This window comes from Pinus tabuliformis, chromosome 2_1 (genome assembly GCF_031772625.1).
Source record: "Pinus tabuliformis cultivar Carrire ecotype Pingquan chromosome 2_1, CPIR1, whole genome shotgun sequence".
In the NCBI taxonomy this organism is placed as follows: Eukaryota; Viridiplantae; Streptophyta; class Pinopsida; order Pinales; family Pinaceae; genus Pinus; species Pinus tabuliformis.
The window spans coordinates 748,443,947-748,469,368 of record NC_142299.1 but is presented as its reverse complement, the minus strand read 5'-3'; positions in this window follow the sequence as shown (position 1 = coordinate 748,469,368).

Here is a 25,422-nt window from a genome sequence, read left to right as displayed (position 1 = left end):
AACTATTAATTCAAATCAAATACAAGAGTAACAGTGTAATCAACTATCAAGAAGAATCGGATTCTCTTCTATGACTAAAAACGACACTTGCGACACTTTCAAATCAAGAAACAACAGTTCAATTACGCTACTTCTTTGTAAAAGAGAACTGAAAATGGATCAAAATACATAAAAACATTTACAGTTCTTTGCACAATGGAGGCGGAATAATGGTAAGGAAGGGGGTTTCAACAGAGGTATACTGACTATAGACAGCAAAACTCCTGAATAGAGCTGAAAAGAGTGAACACAGAAACCAAAATCTAAGAGCAGAAGAGGTCTTGTCTGATCAGCGCACCTATAACACAGGGAAAGTGAGATGCAGCGCACCTACTACACATGGGAAGTGCGATGCATCCAGATTCCAAAGAAGAGACAGTGCGATGGTCCAGGGATGAGACTTCAACTGGGTTCTGGGTCACAGTTTGCAGCTCAGTTCAGGGATTTAGGCCGAGCAAGTGGTAATCAGTAAATAAATCACAGGGGTAGATCTAAGGAGGTTACTAGAGCCACCACAAGGGCAATTAGAGAGCTTGTAAATCGTTTGTTCAGTTCATAAACAAAACCCGGAGATAGACTGAAGCAGCATTGATCTACTTTGCACTTGCATAGCAAATGCAGTTCAAAGGCTAGCTGGCTTGACTTCAGGCTCCATCTGTAAGTTTATAAAGCAAACAAATGTAGACAAACAAACAATCTATTCTCTCCCCAGTGGAGTCGCCATTTTGTTATCGAGAAATCTAGTGTCTATGCAGAGCTGCTAGTCCCACTAAGGCTGGTAGCTACCTTAGAAACAAACAAACTAAAACCACTTTCGTTTTCCTTTATGAGAAGTAGATAAGAGGGGAAAGAAGGATACCAACCTCTGTCTTGCACTTGGTTCCTTGGTTGATTCTTCTCCCTTCTGATAGATCTTTTCCACTCGCTTCCTCGTCTACCCAGCTTCAAAGAGCACCTGTAGAATCAGAGCAGCATAACACTATCCAAGAACATAGATCTACTATCATAAACAATATGGGACCAGATATATATTGACCACACAAATGCATATATCATCAATCATACAAGAATGTGGAGGAAAACTTGAATAGATTTATTAATAATCAAGAATAGCAAAGAGGATTACAACCAATTGTTCTGACCCAGCATCATCCTCTCAGCAAGAAAGCCCTTCTTCACCTCATGAAAAGCTTAGATCACCCAACACTATGATGTTACACCAAGAAACCAACAACACTTCCTTACAAGATACAAAATTCCAGCCTCTGGATCTTTGGGATGAGGGATCCATATATAGATGTTTGCAAGGGGGGTGAGTCAGCTTTTGAGATTTGATTAGTGTCCTCTCTCTGATAGTTCTTGATTCCACTTGGAGATTGATGATCTCTTACTCATCCCTGGGTGAATGCAGAGAGGTAAGTGTCATAGGAGAAGTTTCTGGAAGATTCCATGATCCTCCACCTTGTAGATTGACCCTGCCATTTTTCCACTCTCGCCCATCACACCCCATAGAAGGGATTTTCAGTATGCATCACACCTCCCATGTGTATTTAGGTGGGATGCAGCGCACTTTGACCATGGAGCAGGTGAGATGGTCCAGTTTTGACCAGTTCTGAGTAGTTTTTCATGGAGAACTTCTGGGAGAAGATGTAATCAGTTGACCTTATTCTTTTAGAGGTTGGAACAACACTTTTAGGGACTTAAGATCCCTTGGTTTATGGAAATTTATGATTGGGGTTGCAGTGCCCAAAAATGTCTATAACAATTCCCTGATGCATTTGATTCTGATATGGAATATTAGCTTAGGGAAAGAGCTCCTCGAAGCTTAGAAGACATGCAGAGTATAGTTGTTAGTGTTGAGGCCAACCTGATTTCTAAACGAGCCCAAGCTAGAGCTGAAAGGACGCCTTTCAAAGAAGAACCTTCTGCATTTGAACATAAATTAGATACTATTATAAAAGGAATGGATAGAATTGGTGATAGAGTAGAAACAATTGAGAGGAAATCCCATTGGGATGGTCAACCGAGCAACACTGGGAGAAATCCAAAGTTCAGAAAAAACCAGAACCCTAATACTGGAAAGTTTGGGCTTGACCAAAACATTAGGCCCCCATTCCAGGAAAATTACGCTGAAGCTTCAACTTCTAGTGAACCAACAGAAGATACTCAAATTAACTTAATGGGTCTCAATAGTGAACAACAAATTTTCTTAACCCAAGAAGACCAAAAGGCTCACACTCTTAATCAATTCCAAATACAATCAGATGAATCATTTGATTTTGGGGAGGGATATGACACAGCCATCTATGAAGTTCACAGGAAATACAATCTGAGGAGTAGAAGGATAGATGTTCCTAAAACCAATAAACAGAAGGATACTAAGTGAACTAACAAACCTAAGATCAAGAACCCCCCTGTACAAACTTCTCCTAAAAAAACTCCTAACCCAAATCATCCAATAGTTGAAGATGTATTAGACAATCAACAACCTAATAGACAACCTTCCACTTCTACTCCTCCCAAAAGAAAGGTGGAAGAACCTCCAGAAATTGACATAGAAGCAACTTTAGCCCATAAAAACACTCCTGTAAAAGAAAAAGACAGAAAATACAACAGAAAAAGAAAATCTCATTGCCTGAAATGCAAAAATTCAAACAGAAAAACCTTTCAACCTTGAGATCGAAATAGGCAAATTAAAGATAGCAATTCCATTGTCAGAATTGGCTAAGAATGATGTCTACAGAGATCAAATTAGTAAATCATTCCCAATTTCGGAAAACAAAGATGCAGTAAATGTCTTGGATGACCAGCCTGAATTAATTTTTGGCCCTGACATAAATGGTAAATCAGTAGATGGAGGGGTCTCTCCTTTCTATGTAAGTCTGAACATTCATGATAAAATACTTCATAATGCAATGTTTGATTCTGGTGCTTCTCATAACTTAATGCCTAAATCTGTAATGGAGAAGTTGGACCTAGATATTACCAGGCCATACAAAGACTTATTCTCTTTTGATTCAAGCCAGGTCAGATGTCTAGGATTGATCAAAGATCTATGTGTATCATTAGTTCAATACCCTGCCAAGACAATTTTAATGGATGTAGTGGTAGCTGACATACCACCAAAATATGGCATATTTCTATCTAGATCTTGGGGTGCAAAGCTCCAGGGATCTTTACAGTTGGACATGTCCTATGCTACTATTTCCATATTTGGTCAACTAAAGAGATTGTATTGAAAAACTCTAATGAAATATGTGGTGAGTAGCCAGGAAATCCCCCAGAATTTTCCCATCTATTCCATGCATTCTGACATGAACTCCTTCATTCTGTGCAATGTTGAGGTTAATCCTGTAACTAATATCAAGGTTTTACCACTTCAATAAGAAAAGGTTATAAGCGAAAGGTCTAGTCTCCAAATTCAAGAGATTGCTGAGAACAATGATATATTAGACACTCGGGAGAAATTAGATGAAATTAAACAAACCTGTCTTCCTATCAAGCAGATTACTGAAACTCCTGATACCAATTATAAACATGAGATCCTTTGGTACTTGGAATTTGATGGATCAGTCAATAAACTAGGAGCAGGAGCAGGAATTTAGGTACACAATCTAGAAAATGATCATGTTGAAGGACATGCTTATAGGTTGAACTTTAGATGTACCAATAATATGGCTGAATATGAAGCGCTGCTGTTGGGACTCAAATTGATCAAAAGTTTAGGGGCAATTAGGGTATCAGTTTTGGGAGACTCTGATTTAGTCATTCAACAGATAAAAGGAAACTTCCTCACAAATAATCCAAGATTAAGATCTTATAGAGGGGCAGCGATTGAAATCCTTAATACATTTATGGAAACACAGCTTGCCAAAATTCCAAGAAAGCATAATTTGCATGCTCATAGTTTGGCAACATTTTCCAGCACTTGTAAACTACCATTTGAACCCAATCATCAATTTACAGCTAAGATTAGACACAGGCCAACCATACCAGACAATGTAAATAATTGGCAAGTGTTTGACAATGATACTCAGATTAACAATTTCTTGACCCTAAAAGAAGAGTTTTCTAACACTTGTATAGACACAGACACTATTAGTGAGGTGGATCAAATGGATAAAATTCAAACACATATTTCAGCGTGAACGACAACTCAAATACTTCACCCAACGAAATTTACCAATAAAAAATTGCAAGATCTTAAAGAAGTAGAGGTTGATGAGGTTATTGAAGGAGAATATGAATTTATTGATTTAAAAGACAATTATTTGCCCACAGGATTAACTCCTTTAGAAGATTTCTTTGATTCTAATGATATCCCAAAGAAACCCAAGATGCAGCCTCTAAACGCAGACATTGAGGACTGTAACATAGGGACTGAAGAAAATCCTGAGATGATAAAGCTATCCAAAACTTTGCCCCCTGACCAAAAGCTTAAATATGTTGAACTGTTCAAAGAATTCCAGGATGTTTTTGCCTGGAGCTATGAAGATCTAAAGTCTTATGACACCTCTATTATTCAACATACGATACCCCTTAAAGAAAATCAAAAACCATTCAAACAAAAACTTAGAAGGGTTAACCCTATGCTACTCCCTTTAATTGAAAAAGAGGTCAAAATAATGTATGAAGCAGGGATAATTGCACCTATCAGGTTTTCAGAATGGGTGTCTAATTTAGTGCCCACTAGGAAGAAAATAGGAGAAATCAGATTGTGTGTTGATTTAAGCAACATAAACATAGAAAATTTTAGGGGAGAATGTTCGCCCTTTGGGGGAATTAAGGGGTTTTAAATTTTTAGAGGGCGAATATTTTGTATCATAGCACATTTTTACAAATCACCTCAAATAGCCCACCTTATTTTAAGGGAGAGGGTAAAAAAGGTAAATTTAGCCCTTGAAACTAGGAGTTACAACCTTCCATTCGCCCATTTTCAAGAATAGGTTTTATTTAAGTGAATCCTATGGGCCAAATACCATATTTATAAAAGAGGTATGGTAAATTAATAAAAATATAAATAAATGAGAGGTATGGTAAATAAATAAATAAAAATTTATATTTACTCCATAAGTCACCTTATATACATGCAAGGGTGTAAACAAATAATAATATAAGTAAAGTGGAGGTACGGTAAATAAATAAAACATCTTTTATACTTACTCAAAAGGTATGGTAAATAAATAAAAATATAAATAAACTAGACATATGGTAAATAAATAAAACCTCTTTTTATATTTAGTCCATAACCCTCATTCTATTTATGAAGGCTCAAGAAAGAGGTTTTATTTAAATGAATCCTATGGGCCAAATACCATATTTGTAAAAGAGGTATGGTAAATTAATAAAAATATAAATAAACGAGAGTTATGGTAAACAAATAAAACATTTTTTTATATTTACTCCATAAGTCACCTTATATTTATGAACACTCAAAAAATGCATTATATTTAGGTGAAACCTATGGGCAAAATACTGGGACAAATACCATGGACTAGATTATTATTAATACCATGCAAAATAATGTTATTAACCCTAATATTAATATTAATAAAAATAAAAATGGCACATGGTATTGACCCATGGTATTCACCAAAATGGCACATGGTATTGACCCATGGTATTCACCTGGAATGTAGCCTATTTAAATGGGGGAATTAAACCAACATAGATCCATCTTTACTCTAGATCTACTAACCCCCGAGAGGTATCAAATATCGTGATATTGTCATATGCAAACTAGCATAGAGTGAAAAAATATTTGATCCCTCTCGGGCTTGGTGGATCAAGAGTAAAAATGGATGTTGTAATTTAATGTATGTTAAACATTTTAGCTTGGTTAAAATAAAAAATAAAATAAAATTCAACTATTAATTTTATTAATTTTTATAAATTACTAATAGTAATTTTTAAGCTCCAGAATTATGATAACCGATAGTATTGACCCATGGTAATACCATGGTATTCATGTGAGCATAGACTATTTAAAGGGGAAATTCTATCATCTTAGATCCATCTTAATTCTGGGTCTACCAAGTGCTCAGAGGGATCAATAGATTTCATCCCCCTAAGAGTGGTAGATGTGGAGTTAAGATGGATATAGGTTGGCTTTTATGATAATGAAGATATTAAATAGACTTAGGAAATTATATTGTAAAAACATCTTAAGGGGAATGGTTAAAGCATAGACATTGGACAAGTATATTTGTATACTTCTGTTTTAAACTGAAACAAATCCAGGGCTAAAAGGAATGGATTGATTGCACTAGTCATTCTTCTATAACTTTCCAACATATGCTGGAGTAAACAGATTGTAATTTGGGTAATTTTTCTAATTGCAAACAGGAACATACTTGTGTATTGGCAGGGTGGTTACAAGGTCCCTAGAAGTGATGAATTTGAATTTTTCTTGGTTTTATATATAGTATTAGGTTTTTTCTCATGCTTTCTATGAATGACACGGGTGAATTTTATCCTACACCCACTAGGTTATCGATATGTAATTTCAATAATTTTGATTTCAAAAGATATTTTAAAGAAATGCAATGATTTCATTTGTGTATTCAATAAACACAATATTCTAATGGAATTCTGCATTTGTGGTTTACCTATATAGATTCCATGAAGAAGTGTTAGTGGTGTGACATCAATTATCCTCAAGCAGAGGCTTTAGTTTTACTCTTTTTGGAAGCAAGTACTTTCTTCCAACATTTTTGAGTTCCATGAAAAATTTGAAAGTCCTAATAGTATTCAATTATGGGTTCAAGAGAGACATAGTATTCAATTATGGGTTAAGGATATCCACATTGAATGATCTATCGGCCTTATCTTCACTTAGTTTAAGACTATTCACTTGGAGAGCCTGCATGTGCCCCCACTTCAAGGGCATAATAAAGTCATGTAGAACTTAGAGAAGCTATCTTTAAGCTTTTAGTGAAGAATGGAAAAATGTCTAGGTTCAATAACAACCAGTCGAGCATTAAGCTTCCAATAATGCTAGATTTTAACTTGGAGCACTTTTGTGATTTGGAGGAGATGCCCCCTCATATTTGTGACACATCTTCAGTTGTGAATTGGACTATTACTAACTGTCATTTCCTTCGAAGGTTACCTGATGACTTGGGGAACCCCAACTCTTTAAGAATGTTAAGGAAGGAAAGAAAGTACATTATGCTAAGTTCTCTTATGCTTTTCAAGTTTTTCTTGGATATCTACAACGTTTCAGGTAGGAAAGTACATTCTGTTAATGAAAATTTGTCTTGATAGAAAGGCCCAATTTCAAATTCTAATGCTTTCAAAAAACATTGTATAACTGTAATGTTTCTAAAAGGAAAGCATATTTTTTCAATTTAAGTATCATGATCCCGTATTCCAACTTATTTTTCAGTAACCCATTAGGCTTTGTAGCTTTGAATAAATCCATGTCTTTTGATAAGATCCTCTTCCAAATTAGAAGCAGTTTCCTTTTGGCAATAACCACATATAATGTCTTGATTTTGTTATTGAGAAAATAGAGGTTGTGAAACAAGCTTGTGCCATACAAGGACTTGATTCATTGATTATGTATCAATTACGGCTCTTGATGTAACAATGTCTTGATTTTGTTGCTTGAAAATAGAGGTTACGCTTTACTATTTCACAGAATTTTTTTACAATCTTTCCATAAGTATTGATTTGTAATCTCAGTCACTGAGGGATGACAGTAATGAAAAAGGTAATATTCCATGGTTTGAAGTTACCCTCTTACTAAATATATAAATATATCACCACAATTTAACTGTTAGTTAAAGGAATTTTATTTGATTTGTAAACAATTCATTGCTTGATTTATAGATTTTGATTTTTTCCCTTTTTTATTTTTTTCCCAGATTTGGTATGAGATATCTTCCAATATTTGGGTTCCCTAGTTTCCCCACCATATCTATGAGGTTCAGATGCTATCATTAAATATTCTCAGAACTTTACAACTTTTCTAGTAAGTGTACTTTGAAACATTGTTGTTGCTTTTCCATGGTGTTAATGCAAATAAGCACTACAACTAGTGCCATTATTTAGATTAAGTGCCAAAATCTAGGTGGTCTTGTAGTGATGGAGTGATTGTTTTCTAGCTACTAAGACCATATGCATTTTTATATCTTATGTTGTCCTAAGATATTCAAATTCAGAATAAGAATTGAGGTCTCGTTTCCACTGTAGATTGCAGTCAGTTTCTTGAACATAATATATAGTAGATTATATTTTACTAATCAACTGTGGATGTGATCCCTCGCAGGAAAGGAAATTCAAAGTGACTTTGATTTCACATTGATTTTCAAAACATCCACACAGGAAAGGAGATTCAAAGTGACATTGATTTCACACTGATTTGTAAAAATGGAGGTAAGAGAAAAGGAAACTTTGTATTCAACAATGCTCTTAATTTCATATGTACATGCACAGACATATTAGTAGAAAATATTGAAGGGTTGCCTAAGTAATATTTTCCATTCCACTACATTCTTTACAACTTGTAAATAAATAACTCGGAACAATTCATTATGCTACTTATTATTCTTTATTAATAAGTGGTTAAGATTTTGATATTGAACTGGCTAAGATTTTTCTTCCTTCTGTGAAATTGTGTGTTCTGTAATGCTTCTTTTCCATTCACTATGTATAGCATATAAAGTGTGTCTAATGGAGTAGGAAGATTGGAAAGTCTTGTGATTCTTGAACTATGTTACAAGGCAGAAACCCAACGGGGCAGGGTAGGTGCATCCCCACAAAGGTGTCACAAACACCAAAGTTGGTATTGGCTAGTGCCTTGAGCTAGAAAATTTCCTTTACCCTTGTATTAACAGTGAATCCGGGGAGGATTCTAATATTATCTTTATAAGATTTATATTAGTTAAGATTGATGAATAAAATTCATGAGACATGAGCTAGGATGTCCTTGCAAGGTGGTTGTTGATTATTGGAAGCTATGATGGCCATTATGTCAGGATAGGTGGTCGCACTCCCTTGAACGTGAGCACGATTGTGATCAAGATGGAAGACTTCATAGTCTGGATTGATTGTTTAGCAGTGATAATTAGTGGGCTCATTCACAAAAGCTTCTATTTCACTAATCCTTTTTATAAAGTTGTCAGATTCAATTTCCAAAGGTTTTAATTACACTATAGAGTTGAGTTCTGAGAGAGTTGTGATTCACAGTGTTAAGTATAGCAACTATGACACTTGAATGAAGACAAGCATAGTAGATGTATCAGACTCTGTTATAAGCTTACTTGCATATTATAAGGGACTTGGTTGGATTTTTTATAATTTTATAAACAAGTTCCATTTCGTGGAAATGTGAAAAAAACGGTGATATTGCCACCATGTGGCTCTTGTCATATATGGTTTTATACTTTTTCAAAAAATTCTCTAAGAGTTTACAATGCTAAGATTCACTAGGACCTTACAAAGTTTTATTATTTAGTGAAAGACTCACTAAGATCTTACAAGATTTTATAATTGAGTAAAATATTCGCCATGCCTGGTGAGAGATTCGCCAAAAAATTATATATACATATTATATTATTGATAAAATCACCTTCCATTTTTCCTATATACCATTGAGATTTGCCCATTTATTATACATATAAATTCAGGGGGGGTTCTTAAAATTTTCCCTGAACGTAAATAAGGTTTCTTTAAAAGACCACTACCCCTTACCTAAGATGGACCACATTTTACAAAGGGTAGTAGGTGCCTCTAGAATTTCACTGTTGGATGGGTTTTCAGGCTTCAACCAGATTCTAGTCCATCCTGATGATCAGGAAAAGAATTCTTTTACAACCCCATGGGGAACTTTCAAATATTTAAAAATGCCATTTGGACTCAAGAATGCAGGGGCAACCTTCCAACGAGCAATGGACATATCTTTTGCGAAAGAAATTCATGATTTTCTAGCTATATTCTTAGATTATCTCATTGTGTTTTCCAAATCAGATCAGTAGCATCTAGATCATCTGAGACAAGTGTTTTTAACATGCAGAAAGTATGGTATTTCGTTGAATCTTAAGAAATCCTTGTTCGGTCTAGAGGAAGGTAAACTGTTAGGTCATATAATCTCCAAAGATGGCATCAAAATTGATCTTGACAGAATAGAAGCCATTTTACAAATACCCCATCCCAGAGATATCGAAGAACTTCAAGCCTTCCTAGAGAAAATTAACTTTTTAAGAAGATTCATACCCAATTTGGCTGAATTAATCAGATTGTTGAATAATATGCTGAAAAAGTATTCCAAGGTTAAATGGATAGTAGAAGCTAAACAAGCCTTTGAGGAAATTAAAATGGCTTTGACCAGAACACCAGTCCTTACAAGCCCAAAATTTGACAGAGACCTCATAATATTTTCATTTGCATCAGAACACACTATTGCTACGGTTTTACTACAGAAAGATGATCAAGGACGTGAAAAACCCATAGCCTTTTTTAGTAAAGTGCTTAGGGATGCACCTCTAAAATACCCAATCATGGAAAAACAGGCTTATGCACTTGTGAAAGCTATCAAAGACTCTAGAGTCTACATATTATACTCCCATATAATAGCCTATGTGCTAAATGTTGTTGTCAAAGATATCCTGACCCAAGAGGGGATTGAAGGCAAAAGAGGTAAATGGATTGCTACTATATTAGAGTGTGATATTGAAATAAAACCTACAAAACTTATAATAGTACAGGGATTTGCTAAACTCATGACTGAAACTAATTGCCAATCCCTGGATATCAATGAACTGGATAATGAACAAGAGATGGCGACTCCACAAATCAACCAGGCCTTCTTAGAATCACCTTGGTATGCTGATATATCTTATGTGTTATTAAACCTGCAGGCTCCTACAGGGTTATCCAGAACAAAGAAAAGGTTTTTAAAAATAAAAGCTTCAAAGTTTTGTATCATAGATGGTGCTCTTTTTTGGAAAAATCATGAAGGTGTTCTATTAAATTGTCTAATAAAAGATGAAGCTGACAAGGTACTCAAAGAATTTCATGCAGGGGACTATGGTGGACATCTTTATTGGAAATCAACTGCAGATAAAATCCTAAGGGTTGGATTTTACTGGCCCACCTTGTTTATTGATGTCAAAAAGTTTGTCACTGTTTGCCATAAATGTCAAATTTTTGAAGGCAATAGGAAACTTTTACCTCTACCCCTTAGACCAATTTCCACTAAAAGACCATTTCAACAATGGGGTTTAGACTTCATTGGGGAAATTCATCCTCCCTCTTCTGGCCAACATAAATGGATCCTCACTGCCACAGATTATTTCACCAAGTGGATAGAAGCCATCCCTTGTAGACAAGCCAATGATTCAGTGATCATACAATTCTTAGAAACCAACATCCTGTCTAGATTTGGCTGTCCTGAAAAGATCATAACTGACAATGCTATTGCTTTCAAATCCAAGAAAATGATAAGTTTTTGTCATAAGTACCACATCACCTTAGGCCATTCCACAACATATTACCCTCAAGGTAATGGTCTAGCTGAGTCATCCAATAAAAGCTTGATCAATATCATTAAGAAAGTATTGGAAGAAAACAAGAAAAACTGGCATAAGAAACTTACTACTGCACTATGGGCAGACAGATTAACTACCAAGAGATCCATTGGGACTAGCCCTTATGAGTTAGTCTATGGTATGGAGGTGTATTTCCTTCATCTTTAGGAATCCCTGTGATGAAATTACTACAAGAAGCTCAGGTGGAACCCAATGACATTCAAAGAAGGATAAATCAGACCATCCATTTGCAGCAGACTAGGGAAGAGGTATACCAAAGATCCTAAGTGTTACAAGAAAAACTCAAGAAGGTATTTGATAAGAGGACTAAGGTAGAGGATTTTTACATATGAGAAAAAGTTTTAAAATGGGATTCCAGAAGAGAAGACAGAGGAAAACATGGGAAGTTTGACTTCCTATGGAAGGGACCTTTTATTATTCAGGCTTCACAAGGCAACAATACTTACTTCCTAAAAAGCCTGGATGATACAGGAGCAGAAGATGGACCAGTGAATGGTTTAATGCTGAAACACTATTTTGACCCAATTTGTTGATATATCCTCACTCTAACATGTACATAAGGAAGCTGCAGAAAATTTTGAAAAATAGTGAAGGAACTTTACCATTTTTGTGCTGCCTCATTTCAGTTTATCAGACGTTGCAGAAGAAAACTTGGGAGCAAAAACATAAGAAGAAAGGATCCAAGTAGACTATCCAAAATAGATGTACTGTTGTATGAATCAGTTCAAGAATAATGTATGTTGTACATAACCCTTTTGTACAGTCTTCTACTTTCAGCAAAGGAAAATTTCAGAGCACAACAAGAGTTGATCATAAGGCCATCTGACCTGTTGTTCTTGACTTTCCACCAGGGAAATCCATCCCCAAGTGAAGCCACTGCTATGCTCCTATACCAGTAGGTGTCATATTTCATGATTGACATTAATGAGCTCTCCAATATATTCATACCTTCTCCTGATGCAAAGGTTTTCCATATTGTCTAAAAATCAGAAAATTTAAAAACCGTAAAGAGGGTATGCCCTAAAAGAAAGATCAAAAGGAAAAAAGAATGAAATGGTCAAAAACTGAAAGAAATGAACCCCAAATCAAATAGACCAGGAAAGTGTGAAAGTCCAAAACGCCACTACTATTCTATTTTTGAAATAATCTTATGGTGTGTAGCTTGTTTATTTATGCTACTAATGATGAATAGCCAAATAGCTTAATCTTGGCTAGTTCATGTTTCAATTTCCTGTTTTAGAAATAGAGAATAAAACTCTATCGAAACTGTTTAAACTTGGTAGATAAGTAGATAGGTAGAGAAGCAAAGGAGCTCAACTACTAAATCCGAGCCCTTGGGAGAAATAAGTGCAGATTTAGATAGGCTTATCATGAAGAGAAAAGAAGATTGTTGAGGGTTTGCCAGTCCAAGTGCACCCAAAGAAAAAGAAGAAAAAAATGTTAGGCACAGTAGGCTGGGTAGGCAGTTTTGATGTTGCAGAAAGAAACTTATGATTGATTTTGTCTCTCAAAATGTTCATCTTACTATTATCACAAGTACAACTCAAGTGAGGCATGACTAACTTCCCTTCACACTTCTCCCCAATCACTTACTAATCTCCCCCCAAGGATATTAAGATCTGCTTAATATCACTAAATCACTCCATCTCATTTCATAAAAAGCCTAAGTAAAACCACATTCTTACTTTAGGCAAAGAGCCACATTTCTTGTGTAAATCCCTGTTTTCCCTTTTTGCCTAAGTTTTCCAACATTATACTTAGCGCCCATTTACTTGCAAAAAAGGTTTCATGTTAACAAACTAACATTTATTATATAAATCCCTTGTATAAGTTACCCATTCCCGTATTATTAATATATTAAAATCCCTATATTCTAATATTCCCGCCCTCGGTTAATATACAACCATATATCCACTTATTGGGATTTAAAGGTTTATTTGAAACCTTTAAATAACCTAACCCGCCACGCCCGCAAGAATTAATTAACATCTGGTTAATTAATAACTTAAACCACAACCCTGATAACCAATAAAATCGCACCCGATATCGTTAATGTAACGTTAATATGAGTGGGCCCCCCGCACATTAACCCCCCTCCACCTCCATTGACCACCAACTGTCAGATCTCGGCCCTCGCATCAGACGTCTGAGATCTATATCGCGACCCCCTTCGCTGCCGAAGTTTACCGCCTGGGGAAAGGGTGGTATTGCATCCGTACCCAGGACGCGTGTCGACCTCCCGCCTGATCACTGCCTCCACACCTGAAACCGCTTGTCCCCATAAGCTGTGTGGGAGGAAACCGCTTACCACTCTTGTGCTAAATGACAGGACGTCCCATCCCGATGATGTCATACCACTAATTAATGCCAAAATCACCCGCCAAAGCCAAATTTTGTTAAATTGTAGGGAAAAATGCCATTTTCATTCATTTTCTCTGTGAGTTGTTTACATGCAAAACACATTGGATTGATTGTTCGTGCGTCTAGTCCACCACCCGACCAACAAATTTCAACATCGTTCTCTGCAGCTCGTCAGCCAACCTGCTAATTGCTCTGTTTTGCCTTCTGAACACAGGTATTTACCCAACTTGCCTCCCGAACCTGTAATTTCATTTTTCCTCGGTCAATTTTACCCAACCAAGCCAAATTATAGTAAAGTTAGTCCGTATCTCTCAGAGAAAGACACACAGAACTGCTGTTTTGCCCATTTTCCTACAAAAGCCCAACCTCCAGTTTGAAAACACAAGAACTAAACATGGAAGCTCTCGTAGCCCTGAACATGGCGCCCCTCAATGTGCCTCATAAAGACCTGGATTGGTTACCCTTGGCTGACAGAGATTTTCAAATAAAATAGTTATCTGGTGATATGAACCATCTCTAGGCATTTTGCCTAATTAGGAATAGTCATCTGAGCAACTCCGATATATATGGAATATGGGAATCTAATCTTCCCAGGTATTACCTTTCCTCAATCAATGTGTTCCCAGATATTATTTGCCATTGTTGTGCCAACTATGACCCTATCAGTAAAGAAGTTATGACCCCATCCCAAACTATTCTCTTTTACATAACTGTTGAATCTATCAATGAGATGTTACACTTCCATCCCACTCAACCCCTTGCTCCTCTTTCCATGGGACTTTTTCTTGAGCAAGGCTCTCAATTTCCCAATTCAGAAATAACCTGGATTGCTCAATTATTCATGAAACCAGATTGCCAGCCCCAAGGCCCACCTCCCTATGTGCATTCCTGGTTCACTGAAACTGGCAGGCTTATTCTTGACATGATCTCCTTTATCTTGGGATTCAAAACCAGTGAATATGTTGATGAGACCATCTTAGTTATGTTGTCAATGTTTACTCCAGGACAGCCCCTTGTTGTCAAATATGATTATGCCTCTTTCATTGCCAACAAAATCAATGAGCAATTCATAAATCCAGACCGAAAAGGAGTCTTCAAGTACACCTCATTCATATACCACCTTCTGCTATATTATCAGTCAGACAGCTTTCCATTTCCCATCAGGAAATTGGATTCCAAAGGAGAGCGGAGGTCTGTGATCTTTTGGACCTCGATCTTCCACAATGTTTGTGAATCCCCTTATACCTACTGTGAATTTATTGACTTGTTTGTAAATCCAACCTCCACTCTATTGATAGGAGCTCCTCCTCCTAGGCTCTCTGGTGATATAAAGAAGATTTTACAGCTTTCCAAACAATACAAGATAGGTGACTGGTACCTCTACCAAAATCATACGGAAATCAGAATATATGGCTGTGAATTGTGCCCTTTCACGCTACCCAAATATGTTCCCATGAGACTATTTTCACTGGAGTATTTCAGGTAGCTTATCAATGCAGATTTAACCCACTTTTGCAATGCAAAGAAAAAGGCTCAGCTGAGAATAAAAAACCAATTAGGCCCTTTTATCATCCATAAGAGGGAGGCATGGGAAGATGCTGATAAGATATTAGGGGAAGACCTTAAATTGAAGAAAAGTTTCTGGTGGGTGCCATATGACCCAAATAGCTTTATAAGTGACAGAAAAGTAAGAAACAGGCTATCGGCTTATATACATCATAGGATCCCTGAAATTGAACAGTTTGCTAATCAGGATGAGTGGGTAGAGGGTACATTAATAGAAGAAATTACTGAACAAGAAAAGATGGAAAAAGCTATAAAATATCTTGAAAAGACTCTTGACCTGGACTCTTTTAGACAGGTATCTTTCAAGCTGCCTCAGCAAACCAGAGTGGGTACATCCTCCTGCTGGAACTTCATAGCAGCCTGTACAAGAAACTAGCGCACCAGTTATAGGGTCTTCTAAGGGCAAGGAAGTGGCAGACACGGAGCAACAAGTAATGACTGATCAATAGGGGAAAATTCCTCCGGTCCAAACCAAAACAGCAGATATTCCTGCATTACAGACTCCTCTAAATTAGGAAAGAGGCAAGAAAAGGGACAGGGAAGAAGCCACACCTATCAGTGGGCCTACAGAACAACCAGGGGAAAAAAGGCAAAGACTCAATCCTCTGTCAAAAGAGGAAATCTTTGAAGAAACTACTAAAAGTTCAAAAGGGGAAAAGATAGCCAGCCAGCAGACATCCCCGGTGGTGGAAACATCAACTAGCTCACATAGGCAAGAGCTAGATAGGCAACATAGTGTGGAAGTTTCATCCACTAGGCCACCAAGTAAGCAGGCCTCTAACATAAAAAGGATGTTCACAGAGATAAAGGATAGAAACGAACCACTAAGGCTGTAGATTTATAACCAGTATCTTAAGATGCCCCCCACAAACCAGCAAAGGTTGATGTCTGCCTATGACATTAAGGAGGGCAAAATGATCATGGGTTATTTCAAGTCAAAGGTGCAGAAACCATAATCAGCAGCTGATTACATCAGCACAAATTTGGAGGTCTTGGCCAAGGATATTCATCCAATGGACCAGATTGAGCTGCATAAACAAACTGGAGAGATGGTATACTGCACGCTAGCTGATAAAGCTATGTTAGCTCATAAATTGCAAAACTCCTTGAATAATACCTCTGCTTAGTTAGATTTGGAGAAAGCTTCTTATCTAGCAAAGGACATCAGGATCAAATCCTTGGAAGAAATTATCATTGAACTAGGACATGATCCCAAAGATGCCAAAGGCATAAAGGCACTGATGAAGAAGAAAGAAGAGGACATTGCTGCCCTCAGAAAATAGCTGAAACTGCCTCCTTCTATGCATCCACAGATTGCAGAAGTTGTGCAACAGAAATCTGAAGAGGACATGATGGACCTTCTCATGAGACTGAATGAGAGATTGGGTGAGACAGAGCAGGCATTGGAGAAAGCTTTACAAGAAAAGCAAGGAGAGTCGACATCCCAGCCACCTAAAGTAGTCCCAACAGTCACTACTGCCCCCTCCACACTTATAACAACATTGCCTCCCACTGTCCCGGCGTCAATAACAGAGATCATCACAGGTACCTCAGCAACAACAACAACACTAGGCAGCAGTACTACTATGAGTACAGAACAGCTAATAAAAGCCATGGAAGAATTAAAGCTGCAAGTATCAGAATTGAAACTGGTCAAAGAGCAATTGGCAAAGGTGGAAAAGAATTATGATAAATCCAAAATGAATGTGGTAGAGAAAACAAGGGAGGTCAAAACATTGGAGAACAAGGTGAGAGCATTAGAAAAGAATCTCTCTCTGGATAAACCTCTAGCAGAAATCAAAGGAATTTTGTGGACCAACATCAATCAATCCCTTAGTAATATGTGGAGATATATCCAAGTCATCTATGAGCAGATTGACCTAGTAAGAGCGGCCCAAGTGGAGAATCGAAAGGCAAGGGCTTTATTAGGACAGATGCATGAACAAGCTGATCGGCTAATACATTTTTTTAACACCAAGACTAGTGAAGAATTGGAGGCACGGGAAATCAGAGACAGAACATGCACCATTCTAGAAATCAAGAGAGTTCTAACCATGAGAAATCTGATGCAAAATTTGGAAAGGAGACGTCGGGACATGTAGGTGGAGATTGATTCTTTCACAGAAAAGTTTACAATCTTGCATAAAAAAGGTTTGCCAAGTCCTTTGGGGAGTAATGATCATTTGAGGAGACATGTAGATTACACGCAAAAGTTGAATAAATATGTTGCTGATCAAGTTAATACATCATCAAGTACTTCAGCAGAGAAGGCACTTCCATCTGGCCAAGCCCTATACGACAGCCTGGAAAATTTATTCTACATTGAGCACAAGGTAGAGCATCTATTCACCATCCCACCTAATTTCTTCAGATACACAGAGACTGACGAAACTTTGAGGAATCTTCAGAGACATAAATTACCAGGACCACAGTGGTGGCAATGTATGTTAGAGATTCTGTAAACTTATCTTCAATCAATTGAAAATTTTTGACCATCTACTATAATGCGAAGAACAGAAATGAATCAGAGTCATGCGGGTCAAAGCGCATCACATCAGGGTCAAAGAAAGACTGGCCAAGGCGGAATAACCAGCATAGAGTATCAGTGGAAGACGGCCTTAAACCAACTCGTAGCACCTACCTATGGTACATATCATAAAGATGGAACAACCAGCACAACATCAATTTATTGCATCAATTTATTGTTCCCCTGTTTTCGAGACTGTCTGTCTCTATCTTTGTAAAAATGCATTAACCATCACCAGATATTATTTCTATCAGATATTTTGTAAGATATTTGATATTTTTGTATAAATACCCCCCTAGACGAAGTATTTGGGGTTGGTGGGTGTTCATAGTTTCTTACTAATACTGAAGTTTTCTGGAATAAAAGGCTGTTGGAACCATTTTTGTCTGGCTTACTGAATGAGGAATTGATGCTGAGGACCATGTTATAGAATTCTTGAATCATCTTATGGATCAATAAGTCCCTTCTAACTTGTGTTTTACAGTTTCTATGTTTATTATATCATCTATGTTTCATGATCTCAATAATAAAGAAAAAGAATAATTCAGAATTTGCTTGACTGCACTCTGTCTTCAATCTTTGTTGTTTTCTATGTTTTCTTCAGAATTAGAATAAACAGTGAATTCTTAATTGCTCTTGTTTCCCCTGATTCTTTCATCTTGAATATTTGCTAAGGAATTCTTAATTGCTCCTTAACAGTAATAATCCATTTTCCCTCTATCAAATATGATGAAGGATTCTTCATTGCCCTTCACCCGATTGACTCCATTCCATCTAGTTTCAGCCTATAAATTGTTCCATATTTGAGTACCTTGCTCTGTGATACCTCCTCTGTTAAGAAACCTAATCTAGGAAGCTATCCTTCTTTGACTCCATCATGCCCAATGGATTGAAACTCTTGAGTTTTACCTCACTGTTCTATTGAATCTCCATCCCTCCTACCAAACTCAAAACAAAACCCTTGCACCTCATAATTAGCCTAACACATATCAAAATAAAACTAAATCATAAAGAGAGAGCCCTCTCTGGATGCAGATTGGCTAGAATCTGTGTCAAAAGATTGGTCTGTGGTTACCTCAACCGTATTCCCTTTCTTACAACTTTTGGGAACAACTTGAGTGATAACACCTACCACAAAATTTTCTCTCGCGACAATAGTCGGAAGGATGCCATGTATCAACATATGCTCCTCATTGGTACATGCATTTCCTTATTCCATGAAATATTGCATATATTTTCCCCTCTTACTCGACATGAGCCTCAATCCTAGAGCTCAAGGGCAATGAGAATCAACCTTCTGCTGGTTCGTATTCATGGTCAAACTAGAGAGCATGGAAATGAAATTGGGATTTCTCATTCTTGGCTAACATTGTTTTCCTCAAGATTTGAGAAATTGATTTGTTTCAGGGATATTTGGCAATGACATTGGGATTTCTCGTTCTTGGCTAACATTGTTTTCCTCGAACAATGTTCTTGGTACCTTGGATTTCTTGTTCTCATTCTTGGTACCTATTTCTTGCATTGGTCATCATAGACAACTTGATGTCATAAAGTCAGATAGAGATCAAAATTTAACCATAACTCCTATTTAAAATATTAAGGTCCATCTTACATAATGCATTTTAAGGAATTTCTCACCATATCTCACAATTAAGTAAATATATTACCATGTTTCAACGGTAAATTTCCAATTTAAGATCTTAATATCATCAACTATAATCAATATGACTAGCCTCACATCTTGCATCAAAAAAAAAATTCTCCTTATATAATCACTGAATTTTAAAATTTAAAATCATAACCTTCAAAGTTGTCAATTACAACCATCACTCATTAGCCTCAAATGAGAGCATGCATATTATGGCTTTAAATGACAACTATAATCTAATTGAAAGATACACTTTATGAAGCATGCATAAAAATTTGAATATGTAATCAATGTGAAGTATGTAATTTATACAACATATTTTAAAATTTAAAGATAAAAAATAAGTAAATATGTAATTTATACCACATGTTTTAAAATTTAAAAATTTAAAGAAAAAAATAAGTAAAAATAATACAAATTGAAATTTAAAAAGTTTACATAAATACATTATTTTTTACCCAAAACCTTATACATTTATAAAATCTCAAACATGAATCAATCACTTTAATATTTCAAACTTCATATAAAAAAATTCCTCACTAAGTCACTCACAATTACTTCCTATAAACCAACATACTAACCATAACGTAAACGTTTGTATAATATCCTCTTCTATGAAAGGACCTTTACACATTAGATAATGTACAGTTCCAAAGCTTTCCTTGATCTATTCACTTGTTACTTTATGTAAAGAAACAAAGTAATTCATAATAGTGTGGGAAGGATAATTACAAATCTTGCCTGCCCCCCTCTCTTGTCTAATCAAGCAATCGAGACTATTCTGGTTGGAAATATAATTAGGAAAAACACCTAAATTTGATTTGAGAGCTATCAAAGGCGTGGTTGGCATGGTTTGAGTATGAATTCCTCAAAGGATATATGTCTTGCATTTGTTATTAGGAAATTGGATGAATGAGAGCATCTCATTTCATTCTTCTCTATTATCATATTTGTCCCTTCATACATCCATTTCTCCATCACATATGTCATCCATCCAAATGAGACTTTATCTCTGATGTCCCAATCAGAATCGATCTTCCCAAGGCCATAACAATCTGACACTGAAACCAAATATATTTGAAAGGGAAAGCCCTGATCCCACCAACACTCTAGGCTACTGGAACATTTTTCCCTCCACCTGTCTATCCAACAATGTGTCTTGAGTTCTAGTTGTTTCTAATCAAATTTATTTGGGTAATTTCCATGATCTCCATTAAAGAAAGCGAAACCCTATAATTGGTACAAGGAAATCGAGAGGAATAAGAAAATCATTAATGGAAAACGCATGGTATCCTATTCAATTTTCGACAAAATTTAATTTTATCCATGGAATAAGAAACTTTGTTTTTGAAACAAATAAAAAAGAAGTGGATGGTAAGAAAGTAAAGTAAACTAGTGAACAAAGAAAAACAAAGATATGTGCAAATTGATGTGTATAGTGTCAGAAGTTGACTTTAAAAAAAGGAGATAGTGGGTGGGGAAGAAGAAAGATCCACATTACCCATAGTTTCAATTTTATGTTATGATTTCATCCTTTCCTGTAATGGGACATGGAAAATGGGCCATGTAACAGATGAATGTTTCCACTCTGACATGGAAAAGTTAATATTTGTGTAATAGGGAACATAGTGATACATTTAGCGTGGGATAAATTATTTCCACATGCAAATATGAAAGATACAATCCCTTCGACTGCAAAAGGTGTGGCAAGAACGACCATGAGATGAATAAGAAAATTGTACGGTCAAGAATAAGAAAATATCTAGTTCAATTTCCATTATAAGCACCGATAGAATCTAAAATCACTCACGTGGTTGAGATGTCGCGCTTTTAGGGGCACCAAACATGCAGATCCACCGAAAATACAACCCCACCATAGAGATCTCGATCGGTGCTACCATCGCAGAAACAATGCCAAGTTGTAAAATAATGTGAATTATGAAGGAAGGATCTAAAATCCATAACCCCTAGAGTTTACCACCAAAGCACCTAATACCCCAAATTTACTACCTCTATAGTTTAATCATTTTCTCCCTGGTAATTGATCTAATTCCAGTCAATGCAGTTATACCATAGCGGAAAAACCTTCTCAATGAGAGATGAAAATTCGATGAGAAAATAAAAGTAGAGGAATAACTAAAAAATAAAGCAACAAAATTGAATTACAGAAAAGAGAAAAATAAGGATAGTAAAAAATACCTTCGAAACCAACAATTTGAAGTGCAGAAATAGAAGATCCAGGAAAGTGTGGGAATATGGTCAAAGGATGGCTAGCATAATTATGTAAATGGGATATGCTTATTGATCTCACATGCATGTGTCACAATCAAGCCAAGAAGAAGCCTTCGTTTTGTTTCATATGAGCCCCCATGTTCATTTCTTTCCATAATCGAAATGCCAATTTTTAACCGTAGCATCTGAACTGTTATGAAAATTTAGTGAAACATTTTAAAAGAAATTCAAAGCATATTTAGAAATTACGTAGTCCACTAAGACGGATCCGACAGGTAATTTTTCAAAGGCAAATCCTTTCATCCAAATAAAGCTAAGAAGAGTAACTTGCACACAATTTAGAAAAACTATTTGGCTAATCCCATGACCAAAATAAAAAATCACATTTGGATTTATTGAAAACATTATGCTTCCTAGACCTGTAACTCAAAAGTGATTACTTCAAAGTTCATTTTGCAAGTAGTTCAGTCTGCATCAACAACTCAGGATATGGCTTCCAAAATACAAAATAAATAGACCTAACGTAAATATGAAGACTAGTAAGAAGTTTCTGGAGGCACACTACTGCAAATATTATAACTTCCATAACTGGTTGATCCATGATAGGAGCCAACCCCATACAAAGGTGATTGTAGACTTTCTAATGGATATAAATGAGATTTAGACAAATATGATGGGTTGTTTCCAATATCATAAGCCAATCGATATTTGTCTTGGCTTCCCCTGTCATATACAGCCTCACCAGGTAAATTGTAAGATGGAATACTGGATATGTCTTGGATTCCCATGTCATATACACCCTAACAAGGTAAATTGTAATATGGGATACTAGCCATTAGATTACGACATTGTAAGTCAGAAAAATTGGAAGTGGAAAAGGCACTGGGATGGGTAGGTTTAGTAGGGAGCAATGAAGAAGAATTGGAAAGGGAAAAGGTACTAGCAGGGGTAGTTTTAGGGAGCAGTGAAGGATAATTGGGAAGGGAAAAGGCACTAGGAGGGAAGGTTTAGGGAACAGTGAACCAACAATAGCACTAGCACCACCAACACCACCACCACCATTATCATTGTTAAGATGAGCCTTTTTAGTCTCAGTCCTAATGGATTTTGTAGATCTTTTCCTATCTTCCATGTCTTTCTGTAACTAAGCCGCACATTTCTCAAGGTATTTGGTAGGACTATGTGATTCAAGTTTGTGCACTTTAATGCACTTTATTACATTGTTCAATTAATTAATTTCTTTTGAGGTTGTTGAATTCTACAATAAGACATGGAAGTGTTTAGAGAATATGTCTAATGAAAAGTTAATATTTTGATAGTTTACACTAACAAGGAAACATGAACCACACCAATAAGAATAAACATACCAGTGACCCAACACGATCTCTTCCTTTTTTTACTATTTCTTCGTGATCCGAGTTGACTCAACTCCCATATTTAACCAAGATATTTTACTTTCATGATGTGATTAGAATTGCAATTACAATAGCATAAAGGAACATAAATACATGTTGTAAAGAAGAAGGAACATGATAATCATTAGCAACATAAAACACACAACGTTGATAACGGAGTTCGTTCAGGAGGGACTACATCTCTGGGTTCCAGTGTCAAGATGGTGTAGGTCACAGCACTAAGTGATGTCAATAGTGATGATGTACATAAGAGGTGACCTCGCTATCATACAAGGAAAATGCCCTCACGCAGGAGTGGCTCCAAGAGATGTTTCATTGTAGGAACTCTCATTCAAAAAAGGACTCCTATTAGTATGACCTAAACTCATGCATGATGATAATGAGCATCCCGCCAACATGGCATAAAAGGGATCTCAATGTGAACATACATGGTGACGCATGAGTATCCCATCAACATAACAATAAATGGATCTCAAACAAAACATGACGAATCATGACAACAAGTACATCCCATAGATGATTTCGCATCACATCAAGTAGGAATCATGAAACAAGTAAGAAAACACGATCCCACATCAAACATCAAACAAGGATCTATGCAGCACAATGCATCTCATAGCGAAAAGAAGTACATGAAAATATTGCATATAACTCACATCCTGGGGCCATCTGAAGAGAAGGATGTCAAACTGCTGAAGCTGTCTGTACCATCAATCTCGTGGCGTCGAATCGCATGGAAATGATTGCTCGCACATTGAATGCTGACACCTGCACTCCACTTTGAAAAGTGGCTGAAAAATTAAATGATCAAATGGAAAATCTTAATGCACCATCAGATTTGTGGTGTCGAATAGTGTAAAATCGACTGTCAAATTTTTGAATTCTGAGAAAGTGAAAATCTAGGGCTACAGGAATCTTTTAGATTCCCCCTCGATTCTTCAAAGATTCCCTCCTCCCGGTCATTTGAAGATCTGATGCTCAAATCAAAACTCTGACTGCTCCATCAGGTTCCTTGCAGAATTCTGAGAAAAATGAGTATGAAGTTGGCTGCATTCTGACTTTGGCAAGTTTCAGCATCCAAGGAATCTGGAAGATTCCCTCAAAGATTTTTGAAGATTGTCCTCTACTAGGAACCTGCAAATCTGCTGCTCAAAATGCGAATCTGACCTCGCCCTAGGGTTCCCTATAAAAATCTAAGAAAATTGACTGTAAACTTGGTTACATTCTGATAAAAAGAATTTTTACCTCCCTGGAGAATCTTTGGGCATCAAAGAATATTTTGCCTCAAAATGTGTGTCAAGGTTCTGCCTCCTCTGTCTCGAAATCCATGCCACGCTCCCCCTACCCGGACACACTGTGTAAATGGGTTTATATAAAATTTCTTCGGCAGAGTTTACCAAATTACAGTTTGGTGTATTGGTAAAACTGGTCAATTTGTTAAGGGTAGGTCGAGGGATCAAATCCCGCCTCCCCACAAAATCCGCGTATAATATTTTTTTGGGTGCGTTGTTTTGTTTGGTAACAAAAATTTGGCATATTAATACATTTTCTGGTTAACCTTTGTAATGGGAGGTGTGTTATTTGAGGTTGGTTTGTTGCATTGAATGTTGGACTTTGCGTTTGGTTGGGTCGCCTGTGGTGCGGGCCGACCACATCGTCAGGTGGGTTCGATTCCCACCAGCCCAAATAGTGATATGTTTAAAGTTGTTGGGGTGTGGGTTGTATGGAATGGTTTATATGGTATAACCATATCGCCCCCTTAAAAATTCAACGACCATTTCTTTTTTTAAAACAATTCATTGAACTTTAATAACCTTTTTTAATATATAATATATGTTTGTTATAGTAACCTTAATGTATTAATTTTTTTTTTTGGTTAATATATATATTTTGGTTATTATATGTTTGTTTTTGTATTTTATGAGATATATTTTAATATCATGTGTTTTTTTTGTTGCCTTTTGTAGGAGTAAAGAGGCCAATGATGGAATGCCATGTGTCAGTGGTTGATGGGCTGCTATGTGGGTCCCACTTGCTCACTAGAATGCCATGTGGCACACTGTGGGCCCTGCTTTTCCCTTG